Raw genomic sequence first — 14979 nt, 5'->3', positions numbered from 1 at the left:
CTTTTTTGTATATTAAAAAAGTAACATACAATTATTTAGGTTCACTTAAAATTTCCTCTGAACACAGCTGCACTGGCTTGGAAAACATTTCAGTCACATCTCTTTCCTGTTTGAAAACCCTCTCCAAGTGTCTTTTTAAATTTGAATTTCCGTTTCTTCACATCCTTGTGAGGCTGAACACCTTTCTGTTCATATATTGGTAATATTGTATCTCCTGAGAGCCATTTAGCGGCCCCGTTTACTTCCTTAGGGGCTTCCCAGGCGGTGCTAGTGGTAAAGAACCCGCCTGCCAGTGCCAGTCAAACCTGACTCAGGTTCGATCCCTGGGTCAGGAGGATTCCCTGGATGAGGGCATGGCAACCCCCTCCAGTATTCTTGCCTGGAGAGCTCTGTGGACAGAGGAGCCTGGCAGGCTACAGTCCATGGGGTCGCAAAGAGTCAGGCACAACTGAAGTGACTTAGCATGCATACACATTACTTCTTAAGGCCTTGATGGTGTCATCATGATGTGGGGTTAAGGATACAGGGATGTTAAAGCAGGAGAAGGGTCTGAAGGAGAGGGAGGTTATGTATTAGCTGCCTGTTCTGTGTAACGAATTACCCCAAAGCTCGTTACCTTAAAGTCACAACAATAATTTGTCATTACTTATGGTTTCTGTGGGCTTCCCTAGTAGTTCAGTAGTGAAGAATCTGTGCCAATGCAGGAGACCTGGGTTCGGTCTCTGGGTCGCACAGTATTCTTGCCTGGGAAATCCTAGGGTCAGAGGAGCCCAGTGGGCTACAGTCTATGGCATCACAAAGAGTCAGACACGACTGAGGGACTAAACAACAATAACAGCAGTTTCTGTGGGTCAGGAATTAGGGAGTGGCTTACCTGAGTGACTGTGTTTGGGAAATCAGGGAAGTTGCTGTCAGGTAGGGCCACAGTCATCTGAAGGCTTGACTGGGGTCGACTTCCATGGCTGGAAAATTGTTGCTGGCTCTTGGCTCTTGGCCAGATTCCTTTGATGTGGATCTCTGTGGGGTTACTTGAGTGTCCTTACAATATGGCAGCTGGATTCTTCCAGAGAGAGAGCCCAAACGACCAAGGTGGAAACCTACCACGGAGCCTTACCTCGTCACACAGTGTCACTTCTGTTGTGCCCAGTCCGTCACACAGAGCAGCCCGATTTAGTGTGGGAGGGACCAACCTGAGGGCGTGATACCCAGAGGTGAGGATTGTTTGGGGCCATATTGGAGGCTGCTGGACTAGTGCTAGCGCTACCAACCTCTAGCAGAGTCTGTGGTGGCAGAGCACCACAGACGGGGTGGCTTAGACCACAGACGTTCATGACCTCTCAGTTCTAGAGGCTTGAAGACTGAGATTTAGGTGTCGGCAGAGCTGGTTTAGGAGAAGGCAATGGCACCCCACTCTAGTACTTTTGCCTGGAAAATCCCATGGATGGAGGAGCCTGGTAGGCTGCAGTCCATGGGGTAGCGAAGAGTCGGACACGACAGCGACTTCACTTTCATGCATTGGAGAAGGAAATGGCACCCCACTCCAGTGTTCTTGCCTGGAGAATCCCAGGGACGGGGGAGCCTGGTGGGCTGCCGTCTATGGGGTCGCACAGAGTCGGACACGACTGAAGTGACATAGCAGCAGAGCTGGTTTCCTGGTGAGGGAGGTGATCTGCTCCCAGCCCCTCCCCTTGGCTTGCAGACAGCCACTCCCCACATGACTTTACGTCTTCCCTCAGTACATGCGTGTGTCCAGAGTTCCTCTTCTTGTAAGGACAGCAGTCATAATGAACTAGGGCCTACCTAATGACCTCATTTTAATTTAATCACATCTGGAAACATCCTGTCTCCAAATACAATGGCATTCTGAGGTTCTGGGGGTAGGACTTCCACACAGGAATTTTAATTTATTAATGTTTTTAACTTTTGGTTGCACTGGCTCTCAGTTGCTGCGTGAGGGCTTTCTCTAGTTGCAGCGGCTTCTCTTGTGGAGCACAGGCTCTAGGCACATAGGCTTAGCTGCCCCACAGCAAGTGGAATCTTCTGGGGCCAGGGATCGAACCCGTCTCCCCTGCATTGGCAGGTGGATTCTTACCCACTGCGCCACCAGGGAAGTCACAACACAGGGATTTTTGTAGCGACACAGCTCAACCCATACCAGCTCCCAGCCTTCCTTCCCAGCCCTGCCCCCCCAGAGTCAGATGGGTTTTTCTCCCTTTCTCTCTTTCCGTCCATTCTCTCAGGGCCAGCCCCTCTCCTCAGGACAATTTGCCTGAGCCGGGATCTTTCCCCCACGTTAACTCTGTGGGAGAGATTCGTGCCAGAAGGCTAGAGGAAACTGAAACCCGGCTTCTGGCTCTCTGTCCAATGTGGCGGCACCCAAGCACAGTGGTGGATGGCAACCGCACGGGCACGTTTCAGTGAAGGACTCGCCTCTTCCTGTTGCCGGGCCAGATCTCATCTCCAGCGTTCCCCACCCTGCCCTGTGCCCTGGGAGGCTGTCTGATGTCATCAGCTGCGGCCTGAATGCTTGTGCCCACCCCCCACCCCCAATTCAAATGCTGAAGCCTGAATCTCCAGCGTGTTGGTATTTGGAGGTGGGCCCTTGGGAGGTATTAGAAGAATTAGGTTGTTAGAAGGAGGCCCTCATAAATAGGATTAGTGCCCTTATAAAGAGAAGTGAGAGACATGTCTGTCTCTGCTAACTTTTCTTTTTCCTACAGTTTTAAAATTTTTTATTATTCATTTTTGGCTGGGCTGGGTCTTCGTCCTTGCTGTGCAGGTTTCTCTCTAGTTGCGATGAGCGGGGGCTGCTCTAGCTGCTGTTCGTGGGCCTCTCATCGTGGTGGCTTCTCTTGTGTGGAGCACAGCTCTTAGGGCACATCGGCCTCAGTAGTTGAGGCCCGCGGGCTCTGCAGTTGTAGCTCTTGGGCTCAATCATTGTCTTGCACAGGCTTAGTTGTTCCTCAGCATCTGGGATCTTCCTGGAGCAGGGCTCGAACCCCTGTCTCCTGCATTGGCAGGCAGATTCCTCACCAGTGAGCCGCCAGGGAAGCCCCCAACTTTTATTTTTATAAGGGCAACAGTGCAAGTTGGCCAGCTGCCAAGATCAGTTCAGTTCAGTCGCTCAGTCGTGTCCGACTCTTTGGCACGCCATGGACTGCAGCACTCCAGGCCTCCCTGTCCATCACCAACTCCCAGAGTTGACTCAAACTCTTACGTCCTTTGAGTCGGTGATGCCATCCAAGCATCTCATCTTCTGTCGTCCCCTTCTCCTCTTGCCTTCAGTCTTTCCCAGCATCAGGGTCTTTTCCAGTGAGTCAGTTCTTCACATCAGGTAGCCGAAGTATTGGAGTTTAAGCTTCAGCATCAGTCCTTCCAATGAATATTCAGGTCTAATCTCCTTTAGGATGAACTGATGGGATCTCCTTGCAGTCCAAGGGACTCTCAACAGTCTTCTCCAACACCATTCATCTAACAAATATATTTATTAGAGTGGACACAAAAAGCAGGTCTTGGGTTCCTCAGCTTTCAGAACTGGGAGGAAGAAATTTCTGTCGTTTAAGACACACAGGCGGCTGCGACGACCCGCGCACTAAGCGCGGCCGAAAGGAGCTACCCCACGTCTGAGGTCGGGCAGAAGCCAGGAGGACCCCGTGCCCGAAGGGCGGCGGCCAAGAGAAGTTACCCCACGTCCGAGGTCAGGGTCAGGGGCAGTTGCCGAGAGTGCCAGGCTGTGACTGCACAGGAACGACTGAGAGGAGCTACCCCGCATCCGAGGTCAGGGGGGGTGGCCGAGAGGAGCTACCCCGCGTCCGAGGTCAGGGGTGGCGGCCGGGAGGAGCAACCTCACGTCCAAGGAGCCATGACTGCGAGGGTGCAGGAGGGCCTAGAGGAGCTATCCCATGTTGAAGGTCAGGAAGGGAGGCGGTGAGGAGATACCCCTCATCCAAGGTAAGGAGCAGCGGCTGCGCTTTGCTGGAGTAGCTGTGAAGAGAACCCCACGCCCAAGGTAAGAGAGGGCAGACACACTGAAACCATACTCACAGAAAACTAGTCAATCTAATCACACTAGGACCACAGCCTTGTCTAACTCAGTGAAACTAAGCCATGCCCGTGGGGCAACCCAAGATGGGCAGGTCATGGTGGAGAGATCTGACAGAATGTGGTCCACTGGAGAAGGGAATGGCAAACCACTTCAGTATTCTTGCCTTGAGAACCCCATGAACAGTACGAAAAGGCAAAATGATAGGATACTGAAAGAGGAACTCCCCAGGTCAGTAGGTGCCCAATATGCTACTGGAGATCAGTGGAGAAATAACTCCAGAAAGAATGAAGGGATGGAGCCAAAGCAAAAAAATACCCAGCTGTGGATGTGACTGGTGATAGAAGCAAGGTCCAATGCTGTAAAGAGCAATATTGCATCAGATCAGATCAGATCAGTCGCTCAGTCGTGTCTGACTTTTTGAGACCCCATGAATCTCAGCACGCCAGGCCTCCCTGTCCATCACCAACTCCTGGAGTTCACTCAGACTCACGTCCATCGAGTCAGTGACACCATCCAGCCATCTCATCCTCTGTCGTCCCCTTCTCCTCTTGCCTCCAATCCCTCCCAGCATCAGAGTCTTTTCCAATGAGTCAACTCTTCGCATGAGGTGGTCAAAGTACTGGAGTTTCAGCTTCAGCATCATTCCTTCCAAAGAAATCCCAGGGCTGATCTCCTTCAGAATGGACTGGTTGGATCTCCTTGCAGTCCAAGGGACTCTCAAGAGTCTTCTGCAACACCACAGTTCAAAAGCATCAATTCTTCGGCCCTCAGCCTTCTTCACAGTCCAACTCTCACATCTAACAAGAAAAACCACAGCCTTGACTAGACGAACCTTTGTTGGCAAAGTAATGTCTCTGCTTTTGAATATGCTATCTAGGTTGGTCATAACCTTCCTTCCAAGGAGTAAGCGTCTTTTAATTTCATGGCTTCAGTCACCGTCTGCAGTGATCTTGGAGCCCAGAAAAATAAAGTCTGACACTGTTTCCACTGTTTCCCCATCTATTTCCCATGAAGTGATCAGACCGGATGCCATGATCTTCGTTTTCTGAATGTTGAGCTTTAAAAAGTCAACTTTTTCACTCTCCGTTTTCACTTTCATCAAGAGGCCTTTTAGTTCCTCTTCACTTTCTGCCATAAGGGTGGTGTCATCTGCATATCTGAGGTTATTGATATTTCTCCCCGCAATCTTGATTCCAGCTTGTGTTTCTTCCAGTCCAGCATTTCTCATGATGTACTCTGCATAGAAGTTAAATAAGCAGGGTGACAATATACAGCCTTGATGTACTCCTTTTCCTATTTGGAACCAGTCTGTTGTTCCATGTCCAGTTCTAATTGTTGCTTCCTGACCTGCATACAAATTTCTCAAGAGGCAGATCAGGTGGTCTGGTATTCCCATCTCTTTCAGAATTTTCCACAGTTTATTGTGATCCACACAGTCAAAGGCTTTGGCAGAGTCAATAAAGCAGAAATAGATGTTTTTCTGGAACTCTCTTGCTTTTTCCATGATCCAGCAGATGTTGGCAATTTGATCTCTGGTTCCTCTGCCTTTTCTAAAACCAGCTTGCACATCAGGAAGTTCACGGTTCACATATTGCTAAAGCCTGGCTTGGAGAATTTTGAACATTACTTTACTAGCGTGTGAGGTGAATGCAATTGTGCGGTAGTTTGAGCATTCTTTGGCATTGCCTTTCTTTGGGATTGGAATGAAAACTGACCTTTTCCAGTCCTGTGGCCATTGCTGAGTTTTCCAAACTTGCTGGCATATTGAGTGCAGCACTTTCACAGCATCATCTTTCAGGATTTGGAATAGCTCACCTGGAATTCTATCACCTCCACTAGCTTTGTTCGTAGTGATGCTTTCTAAGGCCCACTTGATTTCACATTCCAGGATGTCTGGCTCTAGCTCAGTGATCACACCATCATGATTATCTGGGTCTTGAAGATCTTTTTTGTACAGTTCTTCTGTGTATTCTTGCCATCTCTTCTTAATATCTTCTGCTTCTGTTAGGTCCATACTATTTCTGTCCTTTATCGAGCCCATCTTTGCATGAAATGTTCCTTTGGTATCTCTGACTTTCTTGAAGAGATCTCTAGTCTTTCCCATTCTGTTGTTTTCCTCTATTTCTTTGCATTGATCGCCGAGGAAGGCTTTCTTATCTCTTCTTGCTGTTCTTTGAAACTCTGCATTCAGATGCTTATATCTTTCCTTTTCTCCTTTGCTTTTCACTTCTCTTCTTTTCACAGCTATTTGTAAGGCTTCCCCAGACAGCCATTTTGCTTTTTTGCATTTCTTTTCCATGGGGATGGTCTTGATCCCTGTCTCCTGTACAATGTCACGAACCTCATTCCATAGTTCATCAGGCACTCTATCTATCAGATCTAGGCCCTTAAATCTATTTCTCACTTCCACTGTATAATCATAAGGGATTTGATTTAGGTCATACCTGAATGGTCTCGTGGTTTTCCCTACTTTCTTCAATTTAAGTCTGAATTTGGCAATAAGGAGTTCATGGTCTGAGCCACAGTCAGCTCCTGGTCTTGTTTTTGCTGACTGTATAGAGCTTCTCCATCTTTGGTTGCAAAGAATATAATCAATCTGATTTTGGTGTTGACCATCTGGTGATGTCCATGTGTAGAGTCTTGTGTTGTTGGAAGAGGGTGTTTGTTATGATCAGTGCATTTTCTTGGCAAAACTCTATTAGTCTTTGCCCTGCTTCATTCCGTATTCCAAGGCCAAATTTGCCTGTTACTCCAGGAGTTTCTTGACTTCCTACTTTTGCATTCCAGTCCCCTATAATGAAAAGGACATCTTTTTTGGGTGTTAGTTCTAAAAGGTCTTGTAAGTCTTCATAGAACCGTTCAGCTTCAGCTTCTTCAGCGTTACTGGTTGGCGCATAGACTTGGATTACTGTGATATTGAATGGTCTGCCTTGGAAACGAACAGAGATCATTCTGTCGTTTTTGAGATTGCATCCAAGTACTGCATTTTGGACTCTTTTGTTGACCATGATGGCCACTCCATTTCTTTGGAGGGATTCCTGCCTGCAGTAGTAGATATAATGGTCATCTGAGTTAAATTCACCCATTCCAGTCCATTTCAGTTCGCTGATTCCTAGAATGTCGACATTCACCCTTGCCATCGCTTGTTTGACCACTTCCAATTTGCCTTGATTCATGGACCTGACATTCCAGGTTCCTATGCAATATTGCTCTTTACAGCATCGGACCTTGCTTCTATCACCAGTCACATCCACAGCTGGGTATTCTTTTTGCTTTGGCTCCATCCCTTCATTCTTTCTGGAGTTATTCCCTTCCTGTTGGTTTGGACCAGTGAGATCACAGTCCAGATATCAGAAGAGGAAAGAGGAAGCTGGGGTCTTTATACTCCAAGATCCATCCAGAAATCAGAAGAGGAAAGAGAGTGAAGTTGGCGTGTATATTCTCCCAGATGAATCCCGGCTGACCTAGAGGTGGTGGTAACAGCTCCCTGCAGGTACATTCCAGGGAGTTGTACCATCTCAGTCAAAATCAGGTTGATTTACAGAAAATAATGAAGAGGGGTGACATTTCTTGCAGACCTGACTTGGAGGATGGAGGTGAAGTCTGTGTGGAGCTGTCATAGCACCCATGGGTGGGAAGCAGCATGCTGTTTTCCTGCACGTCTTTTCTTGCACATCCTGGGGACTTTTGGTGCTGAGGGAAGACCTCCCAGGAGGTCTCCACGGAGGAAGGGTCCTGCCAGTGGACAGAACAGGCACGGGCTGGCTTTCAGGCACTGAGTGGAGTAGCACCATAGACTCTTCTGAAGTGAAGTGAAGTATTGGTCGCCCAATCATGTCTACTCTTTGCAACCCCGTGGACTGTTGCCCGCCAGGCTCTCTGTCCATGGAATTCTCCAGGCAAGAATACTGGAATGGGTTGCCATTTCCTTCTCCAGGGGGTTTTCCCAACTGAGGAATGGAATCCAGGTCTCCCACATTCCAGGCAGATTCTTTACTGTCTGAGCCACCAGGGAAGCCCACATGCTGAGCTGAGCTCTGTTTAATCTGGACACTCAGGGAACCCAGCTCCTTCTCTGTGTTTGACATGCCTTACTTGGAAGAGGAAGTCGGCTTTTATTTTATCAGGGCCAAAGCAGGAACCGGCCAGCTGCTAATAATCTGAAGTTATTCTAAAATGAGTTCGCTCGGTTGTGTCCGACTCTGCGACCTCATGGACCGTAGCCTACAAGGCTCCTCTTTCCATGGAATTTTCCAGGCAAGAGTACTGGAGTGGATTACCATTTCCTTCTCCAGGCTGCTAATAATAAATTACACTAATGCATTCAAGAAATATTTACTAAGCTCCTTAGTGGGTTTTTAGGGCTTCCTAGGTGGTGCTAAGTGGTAAAGCACCCACCTGCCGATGCAGATTTATTGTGAGGGTTCAATCCCTGGTCAGGAAGATCCCCTGGAGGAGGGCATGGCAACCCACTCCAGTATTTTTGCCTGGAGAATCCCATGGACAGAGGAGTCTGGTCAGGTACAGTCCATGGGGTCTCAAAGAGCTGGACACAGCTGAAGCAACCTAGGTCCTTAGTGGGTTGGAAAACCCTTCAACCCCTTCCCCCTGCTCCTCACCAGAGGGGACACAAGGATGCAAGAACAGGGGGACTACTTAGGGTCCCTGAAGGCAGAGCTCTCACAGCCCAGCACTCCAGACAGCACCCTATGTGTTTGTTAGTAGAAATGTGAATTGTGTCCCCTTAAAAGATGGGTTGAAATCCTAACCCCCAGTACCTCAGGATCTGATATTTGGGAAAAGGGTCTTTACACATGTAATGAGTCACAATGAGGGCTTCCCTGGTGACAAAGAATCTGCCTTCCAATTCAGGAGACATGAGTTCAATCCCTGGGTGGGGAAGAGCCCCTAGAGAAGCGCATGGCAACCGGCTCCAGTAGTCTTGCCTGGAGAATTCCTGTCTCCAGAGGAACCTGGTGGGCTACATACAGTCCATGGGGTTGCAGAGTCACACACGCACACAGTGAAGTAGGGTGGTCCCTTACTCCAACAGGAAAGCCCGGGATGACGAGGCAGAGATTGGCTTTTAGTGTCCAAAGCCGTGAGAGAATAATTTCCTATTGTTTTAAGACACCCGGTTCGCACGCAGTATGCTGTTCTAATAACCCTGTAAAACAAATAGCAGTGATAAATGAATATTGACTGAATGGGCTGGACAAGCGCTGGCTCAGCACTGAGTTCCTGGCTTAGGACACAAGCCGATTACAGCTGGCAAGTCCCAGGATGCCCTGACCCAGGATCTGTGTTTCCTGCTCAGAGCCTGGAAGCCAGGGGCCATTAAGAGGACAGTGGGGCTGAGTCCAGCAAGGTGGGGCCTGGCTGAACCTGGGAAGCTGCCAGACGCTATACAGGTGTGGCCAGGGGTGACCTACAGCTTGTAAATAAGTCCCCGAAACACTCAGAGCCCATTAACATCACGTGAGCGTTGTCTTAATGGGAGAGACTCACACTTGTCGGTTAGATGCCTGGACTGGAACCAAACCAACCCAGCCGGGGCAGGGGGTGGGGGGGTGGGGATCCTTTGGGTCCTCCCCACGTGTTGATTTGAGTCCAACCAGAAGGTTTCCCGGGTGGGACAACCCTCTTGGGCCTTCTTGGACTGAAAGGAGCTAGGGAGGCTGGGTCTGTTGGACAAGGTTCATTTGAGGCTCAGCTGGGGCTCAGGAGATTCAGTCTTATCACCTACAAGCTCCAGATGGGACTCCTTCCTCGTGGCCAATGAAAGAGAAGCCACCCCACTTCCGCTTCAGCACCCTGGCCCTTGGCAACCACCAACCTGCTTTCTATGTCTATGGATTTGCTTTTTCTGGACATTTCCTATATGTGGTTCTTTGGCTAGGCATCATTTTTGTTTTTAACTTATTTTTAAGAAAGTATCCCTGTTTCTTTTTAAAAAATAGTTGTTTCTGGGTCTTAGTTGTGGGGTGTGGATTCTCTCGCTGCGACGCGGGGCTCAGTTGCTCCACGGCATGTGGGATGTTAGTTCCCTGATCAGGAATCCAGTCCGTGTCCCCAGCATCTTAACCACTGGACCACCTGGGAAGTCCCTGGTCAGACATTGTTTTAACCCTCAGAGAGGTGATGTTACTTGTCCAGGGTTGCACAGCAACTGAGCCTGAAATCAGCATCCTGCGGCCAGAAGGTGTGCATTTACCTGTGTGTCATCTGAGTTATCCCGTGAAGTACATTCTAGGCAGGGCCGAGTGAACCGAGACCTTCAGGTACTGCTCAATAGGATGATGAAAATGTTCCGAAATGACACTGTGGGTGGTTGCCGAGCTCTGAATCCATTGTGATTTCAAAGCCACTCATCTACAAGCCGCTCAAAACCGTTCTTGTGTGCTTTATTTTTCTTCCAGTTTTATGGGGATATAATTGTCATACAGCACAGTATAGATTGAAGGTGTACCCGGAATGGTTGGATTTACATGCATCATGAAGGGATGGTTACAGAGATACAAGGTTAAAGAAATAGAAAAAAATTTTTTTTTCTTGTGGTGAGAACTCTTAGAAATTACTCTCTTTGAATTGTATACTTTAAATGGGTGAATTTTAGAGTATGCGAACTATATCTCAAAGCTGTTATTAAAAAAAAAAAAACCCTGCTTCTGTGCAGGGAATCCAAAGCTGGTGCTCTGTGACAACCTAGAGGAGTGGGATGGGGAGGGAGGTGGGAGGGATTTTCAAGAGGGAGGGGACACATGTATACCTTTGGCCAATTCACGTTGAGGTATGGCAGGAACCATCACAGTATTGTAAAGAAATAATCCTGTCATTAAAAAAAAAAAAAAAAAGCTCCTGGCACATATACACGTATAGTGAGGATCAGCCGTCATCACACACACAGCAAAGGGTGCTGGGAATTCCCTGGTGGTCCAGTGGTTAGGACTCTGTGCTTCCACTGCGGGGAGATGGGTTCCATCCCTGGTTACAGAACTAAGATTAAAAATTTTTTAAAAGCACAGCGTGCCACTACAGGTGGGCTCTGGGGCAGGACCAGAAGATTTTCCCTTTTGCATGAGGATGTAGTTGGTGGTGATTCAAAGAAAAAAGACAGCTTTGAGATCATCCAGGAAACTATGATGTAGGCTGGGTATTATGTGGTATTCAGAGATGACTGTTAATATTTAGATGTAGTAACAGCAAGGTGCTTGTTATGTATTTTTAAATATTCTCCTCAGTCTGAGGAGCACCATGAAATGTTTATAGATGGAATGAGGAAGCCTGGGAAGGTGAGATAAAGATGTCCAAGAATGCCAAGGCGTTGAAAACAGCGTTTGGTGGGGGTTTTAGTTCTGCAGATCTCAGAGATAATGTTATCCCTTGAAGGGGAACCAGGACCCTGCCCCAAGCCCACACTAATGTTTCTTTTTTTTTCTTAATAATGAGAATTTTCAAAATAAATATCTATTTTTTTGACTGCACCAGGTCTTTGATGTGGCATGTAGGATCTTTAGTTGTGTGTGTGTGTGTGTGTGTGTACGCGCACGTGCACATGCAAGCACTCAGTGGTGTCCAGCTGTGCGACCCCATGGACTGTAGCCCGCCAGGCTTCTCTGTCCATGGGATTCTCCAGGCAAGAATACTGAAGTAGGATGTCATTTCCTTCTCCAGAGGATCTTCCCGGCCCAGGTATCGAACCTGTGTCTCTTGTGTCTCCTGCTTTGGCGAGTGGGCTCTTTACCTTCTGAACCATAGTAGTGGCATGCAGGCTCTTAGTTGAGGCATGTGAACTCTTAGTTGAGGCATGTGGGATCTAGTTTCTAGGCCAGTGATTAACCCTGGCCCCCTGCATCCATTGAGAACAGTGTGTTAGCCCCGGGACCACCAGGGAAGTCCCAGCACTGTTTCTTGACTGGCCCTCCCTTCCCGTATTGGCAACTGTTTGAACCTGCCCTTTGGAATTCAAGGAAGGGGTCACAGAAAGGCTTTTGTGCCCCGGAGCCCCGCCACAGGGTCTGGCTTCATTTCACTATGACAGGCTGACTACAGCAAAAATCCGTTTACCACTTTGAAGTACATGACACGGTGATTTCTTAGCACGCTCAGAATCTTGTACAGCCATCACCCCTATCAATAAATTCCTGAACATTTCCATGCCCTCAAAAAGAAGCCCATCGCAAGCACTCCCTATTCCCTCCCTCCCCTCAGCCCTTGGCAACCACTTTCTGTCTTTCCTGACTTGCCTGTTCTGTTCCTTTCATACAGAAAATTATACCCTATGAAGCTGTTAGTCATGGGGAGACTTTTTACACCACGGACATTGATGAATTCAGGGTTTTCTTCTCCAGGGAGCTGGTTGTTAAGAGTTTACCAGTGCACCCTAGTTCCTGAGACAGGAGAACAGAAGAGTTAAAAGTTCTCAGATCAGGAGTACTGTCCCTCAGGGGCCATTTTGGGAACATAGGAGGGCGTTCTGAGTTGTCACAGTTGTTTTTTGACAGTAGCAGAAGGAGCAGTGAGTGGTCAGGATTGCTAAAAGTTAACACAGTGAAGAATTATCCTGCACACCCATGACTTTTCAACAACCTGTTGGACATTCGTACAGCTGAAAAAAATCTGCTTCTGAGTCTCACATCTATTTTGCATGTATTATAAGCCCCCCTGCTGGCACCCCACTCCAGTACTCTTGCCTGGAAAAGCCCATGGACAGAGGAGCCTGGTAGGCTGCAGTCCATGGGGTCACTAAGAGTCGGACACGACTGAGTGACTTCACTTTCACTTTTCACTTCCATGCATTGGAGAAGGAAATGGCACCCCACTCCAGTGTTCTTGCCTGGAGAATCCCAGGGACAGGGGAGCCTGGTGGGCTGCCATCTATGGGGTCGAACAGAGTCGGACACGACTGAAGCGACTTAGCAGCAGCAGCTGCTTTTTTTCATGTCACCGACTCTTTGGGGAAACAAGGTCATTCATCCTGTAGCCAGTGTTTCAGTTCCTGGACTTGGCCGACCTTGTCCTCATGGTGTTGATTCACTGGCAATTTTATCCTCCTGTTTTCTGAAAACGGCTGATTACAGTGAGAGGCTTGATCGGATTCAGGTTCCTTTTTTTTTTTGTAAGCAGGGGAAGGTTGAGGAGGGACATTTGTAGATGGTGAAGGGACCTCCTGTCACCTGATGGGCAGTGGGGGCACTGCTTGTCCCTCTTTCAGTGTTTCAGGACTGCTGGGGTCTCTGGCGATGCCCGCCTCACCGCCCGCCCTCCCCCCGCCCCCAGTTAAATCCTTCATCAATCTTGTGCCTGAGTTTGGCAGCCGCAGACAAGCCCCATCTGACATACCATTTATGGGCTTCCCTGGTGGCTCGGTGGTAAAGGATTCAGGGGACATGGGTTCAATCCCTGGTCTGGGAGGATCCCACATACTGCGGAGAAACTAAGCCCGTGTGCCACAACTACTGAACCCACGTGCTGCAACTGCTGAAACCACGTGCCCTGTGCTCCGCAGCAAGAGAAGCCACCGCAGTGAGAAGCCTGCTCGCCGCAACCAGAGAAAAGCCTCACAGCAAGGAAGACCCAATGCGGCCAAAACATAAATAATTTTTTTAAAAGTTAGTTACCATACAGCTCTGCTAAAATGACGGGGAAAGGGGCTTCCTGCTGTCGACTTTCAAAAGAGGCACAACGTGAGAGTTGCGAGTTACGTTTTACTTGGGCCAAAATGAAGACTGCCGTCTGGGAGACAGCACCTCAGATAGTTCTGAGAACCTGCTCCAAAGAGGTAGCGAGCGAAGGTCAATATATGTGATTTTGGTGAAGGGGGAGTTCATGTGATGAAGCACTTATCTTACAAAAGGTCTTCTGCTAGTCACCAAGGAGCAGATATCATCGTGAAGGCATTTAGTGCTTTTCTAGATATGAGAAAATAACTAATCATATCTAACTAATCTCAGTCACTCAGTTGGGTCCGACTTTGCAACTCCATGGACTGCAGCACGCCAGGCTCCCCTGTCCATCACCATCTCCTGGAGCTTGCTCAAATTCATGTCCATTGAGTCGGTGATGCCATCCAACCATATCATCCTCTGTTGCCCCCTTCTCCTTTTGCCCTCAATATTTTCCAGCATCAGGAAATGACTCTTTTCCAATGAGTCAGCTCTTTGGGGGCTTCAGCTTCAGCATCAGTCCTTCCAATGAATATTCAGGATTGGACCCAGAATATACCAACAATCCAGAGAAGGCACTGGCAACCCACTCTGATACTCTTGCCTGGAAAATCCATGGAGGAGGAGCCTGGTAGGCTGCAGTCCATGGAAAGAGTCGGACACGACTGAGCGACTTCACTTTCACTTTTCACTTTCACGCTTTGGAGAAGGAAATGGCAATCCACTCCAGTGTTCTTGCCTGGAGAATCCCAGGGACGGGGGAGCCTGGTGGGCTGCTGTCTATGGGGTCGAACAGAGTTGGACACAACTGAAGCGAAGCAGCAGCAGCAGCAGCAGCATACCAACAATTGTCAGGAATCTTTTGAAACAAGGGAAACTGAGAAGAGTTGCTACCTGCCAAGGTGTTTTCCAAGGTTCTGGCCTGCCTGGCTTCATATTCCAGCTTACCTGACTTTCTGGCCATGTGGCTTGGGCAAGTTATTTCACCTCTGTGCCTCTAGGGTTGTTCCCCGCTGTACCTTGAGAGAGAATTGCTGTGGAAGTGGGATGAGGTCGGTAGGCCAGGTAAGTGCTAATAGTTGGTTGCCAAAATAAACGAACGTAGGCCGCTGAGAGGAGAGAGCCTGGGCCCAGCAGGACCCTGTCCTCCTCCTCCAGGCTGCCTCCCGGCTGGTATCCTGCCACACCCCGGAAAAAGGGAGGGGCTCCGGCCTCACCTGTCAGGGCCACTCAGCCGCCCCGCCACCCCGCCTCCCAGAGCCTCCGGAA

This window comes from Bos mutus, chromosome 18 (assembly GCF_027580195.1).
Source record: "Bos mutus isolate GX-2022 chromosome 18, NWIPB_WYAK_1.1, whole genome shotgun sequence".
Taxonomy (NCBI): domain Eukaryota; kingdom Metazoa; phylum Chordata; class Mammalia; order Artiodactyla; family Bovidae; genus Bos; species Bos mutus.
Note: the sequence above shows the minus strand (reverse complement) of the source record.